Genomic DNA, 5,028 nt, shown 5'->3' on the forward strand with positions numbered 1-5,028 from the left:
TTTCTAACTTCTTTTATGAATTTTGTATAAACTGAATCATACAATTTGTATTATTTTTATGCCTACCTTCTTTTATACTTATCCACATTGCTTGTGTGTTTCTGTGGTTTTGTTGATGTAGTTGTTCCAGTTCTCTATTGCTCTACAACAAACCACTGCTAATGGCACTCCAAAGTGGCATTTAAAAAAAATTATTTTATTATGGTCATAGATTCTGTGGGTACAAACAAGGACTTCAAACAAGTCACAGCTTGGAGACTTGCCTGTGCTACATAATATCTGGAGCCTCATCTGAAAAGACTCAAATGTCTGGGGGCTAAAATCCTTGGCAGGCTCTTAATTCCCATTTGTGGCAGCTGAGCCAAGATACACAGTTACTGTGTAAGTCAAAGTGTCTACAAGTGTCGGTTCAAAATGGCTTGGGCTTCCTTGCAACATGGTAGTGTCAGGTTGTGCAATTTTTCACAAAGCAGCTCAGGATCCCAAGAGTGAGTATTCTAGCAACTCCAGGCAGATATACATGCCCTTTTACGACCTAGACTCTGAAGACACATGGCGTTTCCACCAAACTCTGTTGGTCAGTGTTGCCACAAACCCAAGTACATTCAAACGCAAGATGCATGGACCCCACCTCTTGACTTGAGAAGTGTCAAATAATTTCTGGTTGTGTTTTGAATAACACTATACTATAATTTATTTCCATTTTGGACTATTATGAACAATTATCCTATAAACGTTCTTGGGTGTGTATTCTGGTACACATTAACATGCATTTCTACCAGAAATATATATAGGAGTAGAATTGAGGGGTCTTAGAGTATGTAATGTTCAACTTTACTAGAAACTGTCAATGTACTTATCAAAGCAATCATACCAATTTACACTGCTCCCAAGCACAAAAGTGGGGACACTGACTACACAGAGTGATCTCTTTAAAATATAATACTTTTTCTTTAATGCTCTACAGAGATTCCAACGGCACTTAACATAAAACTTAAATTTCTTCCCATGGTTTACAAGGGATTATGGGACCTGATCTCTGCACATTTCATCACCTAGCATATCGCTTTTCCACAAAGCTCCCGCTTTAATCCTAAAACAAGACAAACTAATTGCCTATGTAGGACCATTGCACCTGCTATTTCCTCTGCCTGGAAAGCTCATATCCCCCAGCTCAAATATCCATTCCTCAGAGAAGACTTGACTGACCACCAATCTTAACTGCATCCCAATCCCCACCCCTCCCTTCTTTTTTATGCTATACTGTTTTCTTCAGATCACATAGCATCACATAAAATTATCTTAATGTCATCTTTTCTTATGGCTGAGTAGTATTCCATTATATGTACCACATGTTCTTTCTCCAATCATCCATCCAAGTACACTTGAAAATTATAAAATCTTATTATGAATGCCACCCCAATATATTTAATTTAAAAATTATCTTTGTTTGTGATTACTTATTTATTTTGTATATTTCACCACTCGAATCCACAGTGACTTGAAATGTGTAAAATACTATTTTTTTTAATTAATGCATTATTTTTATAATAAATTAAATAATTGATTGAGCAAAATTGTCTAGGGGTTTGAAAACAGGAGCTATGTTTTATAGTCTCCTTATATATTTATTTACACTTAGTACAATACTTGGGAAAAGTAGATATTCAGTAATATTAGTAATTTGAATAATTTGGCTAAAATTAATGTTGAAATTGAATGACTCATGGTCTAGATCAGCTCTTAAAATTTTGAGTTGGTCACCATGAGGTCTGAGAGATTAAGTAAGAACTGTGTCCATTCTTGTGTATATAAAAAAGGTGATTTAGAGACTAAAACCGACTTGGCTGCCATCATTATTATTTTTCCGTTTTTAATTTTTTTTTTCAGTTTGTTTCTATTGTCTCTCCTTCTACCCTTTGATAACTAATGCTCAGGCTTCTGCTGCAGGCTATTCAGATGCTGAAATTTTATTTTATTTTATTTTATTTTTTTAGCTGAGCCATCCTTCCACCTGTTGGCAGCTCAGCAGCTGCTCAGCTCCGGCTGAGATTTGAGCCGCTGTTGCTCAGACCTCGCACCCTTGAGTGAGCTCTTAACCAACCAAGCCTCTTGGCTGGTCTGAAATTTGATTTTTTTTTATAGCTAATATCCCAATGTATACTTGTGACAACATGGGTGGACATAGAGGCTATTATGATGAATGAAATAAGTCAGACAAATACCATATAATTTTACTTATATGTGGAATCTAAAAGCCAAAATGAATGAACAAACAAAACAGAAACAAATTAATAGATACAGAGAACAAACTGATGGTTGACAGATGGAGGAGAGGTTGGGGGGCATGGGTGAAAAAGATGAAAGGATTAAGAAGTTCAAATTGCCCATTACAAAAACAGTCATGGGTGTGTAAAGTACAATATAGCAAATATAGTCAGTAATATTGTAATAACAGTGTAAGATGTCATATGGGTACTAGACTTATTGGGGTGATCACTTCATAATTATATAAATGTCTAATCACTATGTTGTTACCTGAAACTAATATAATATTGTATGTCAACTGTAATTGAAAAATCAAAAAAATAAATAAAAAGATGCTGGAATTTGATTCCAATATTTTTTAAACTGTGATAAAAGTAGCAGATGCTAAACAACCATCCTTTCAATGCAACTAGCAGCTCTTTGTTTTGCAATAAGTGGAAACTTGAATAAGATTTTGGTGGAAATTTTCCCATTCTATATGACCATCACATGAATGGGTCAGTCTGTTATGTGAATTTAAAACTTCAAATTGCAGATGATTGAGAAGCTCTGAATGAAGAAACTGCATTGCTCTGGAGAAAGATATAAAGGGACATCTTACTAGTTGGAGGCCATCACTTCTCAGCTGCCTCTGCTTCCTTCAGTGTGATGCATCCTAAGCTTCAGCTGCTGAGGGCTTGTTAAAACACAGGTTGGCTGGGCCAGGGTTTACTTAATCAGCCTGAGGCTTTGCATGTCTAACAAGTTTCCAGATGATGCCAGGGCTGCTGGTCTGGGCACCACACTCAGAAAACCACTGTTTCAAGATAAGCTGTTCTTTTCTATCCAAATTTCTGAATTCTTGCTCTTTGATCTTTCTAAAGATTCTAAAGGCCTATACAAGATTCCAAAGGCCTATACAAAATTATTCAGTTTTACCCTCAACCCCAACATCTTTTGGAGTGCTACTTTCACATTTCTAAGTCGAGATTTTGACAGCTCAGTCTCTTTGACCTTGGGATCGTCTCCTAAAATTTAGCTCCTTCCCGTCCTTCCATATTTTGGTAAATATGTGCCCTTGTTTCTCGTGTTACCCAGATTTAAATCTTTTTATTCCACCTGTGTTACTTTCTCTCCATCTTTACTTTTGGTTTATTTGATTATTATAAATATGAAGAGTGATTTTTAGCCAGAGTAGTAGTTACTAATGACAGAGAAATGAATCATGTGATCAAAACACCTACATCAGCTCTTTCTGAATTCTGGTACAAAGGCTTGGTGGGCTGAAAGAGAACCTCCTGAAAGAGTTTAAAAGTGAAACAAAGATTTCTAAGCTCCACCCCAGGTTTAGAATTTTAAATAAAAAATGGTGCTAATGAGGGTAGTGTCAAAGAATTAACATTTTTAAAAATAGGTCTTGAGCCAACTCTTGTAAACCACTAATTTAGATGGTGGTGTAAGGTATTTCAATTATGCATGCTCAAATCTGGAATATTCCAAGCCTTTTCAACATCCAAAGACTAAATCGAAAGTCACATTTTTCAGCAATATCGATATTTCCAACTCCTCTATGCAACATCCCCTAGGTGTGTGTGCAGATAGATGTTAGTTTTATGCTGCTACATTGGTGTTATTTTCTTTATTCCCTGCTGATACCCACTTTGGAACTCTTCATGCAAAAAACATGGATAATGATGTGACACAGAGAAGGGTCCTCACCTTGGGTTTCCCTCTGAGCCTCTTCTGCTAGCATTCTTCAAGCTTGCCACAGCAGTTTATTCACGTAATTGATCGAATCTTTATTCGTCAATGAAACTAGCCCAGAGGTTTTCCCCAGAAGACTTCCCTGATAACACAGAGGCACAACAGAAAGGGCACCATGTTAAAAATAGAATAGATAATATTTTCCTGGCAAAAGGATTTTCTCCACCTGTTATGTCCTTCTCATTCCCAGGTTTCTTCTCTGGGTGCATTTCTCCCCACCCCTACCACCCGCCCCAGGGATTTCTTCTAAAGCAGAACTATTATAGCAGAGGAAAGCAAGCCAAAGCTCTATGGCCTGTCATGAGGTTTCATGGCACAGAACAGGCTGGGGTGGGATTCCCTGCCTCTCCTCCCTGATAACAACAAGACAGNGCCAAGTTAGTGTAGATTCTGGTTTGGTGCCAGTGCTGAGCCTGGAGCTACTCAGCAAAAGTTTCAGAGCACACCAAGGCCAGTTGCTACCCACCTGGAGCCAGCTGATAGTTTCCCAAGAAAGAGTGCAATGAGCGTGGGACTTGCTGCTCCCTGGGAAAATGCCTTCGGTATTGGGGGAGTTGGGTGTGTTGGGGTCTGGTGAGTCACCAGGGTGGAGCAGTGGAGCTCACCAGACCAATTCAGATTCAGATTTGGCCATGGGTGTGGTGAGGGGGCTCAACACAGGAAAAGTGGCACCCTCCTGCCAACAGCATGGGAGAAGGACCACACACAGGGAAAATGGTGACAGCCCTCATCCTGAGAACACACACTTTAGTCTGTCCCGACCATATGCCCCTGGTGTCCCTGAGTCACCATTCCTCTGCCAGAGCCCAGGGTGAGTGCCTGAGAGTGAGTGAGTCTGTGCATGGGACCTTTAAGAGGACGTCTTGGTTACCTGCAGCCTTTCATCCCACTAGATGGCTGGAATCCCCACTGTTTTTCACAGCTGGATGTTGTGAGGGCTTCTCCTCCCAGCACCAGTACTCTGGGCTGAGGAGTCTGCTGTGGGGCTAGGGCCCCTCATTCCTCTGTGGGGAACCT

The sequence above is a fragment of the Hipposideros armiger genome, unplaced genomic scaffold (genome assembly GCF_001890085.2).
Source record: "Hipposideros armiger isolate ML-2016 unplaced genomic scaffold, ASM189008v1 scaffold_1115, whole genome shotgun sequence".
Lineage (NCBI taxonomy): Eukaryota > Metazoa > Chordata > Mammalia > Chiroptera > Hipposideridae > Hipposideros > Hipposideros armiger.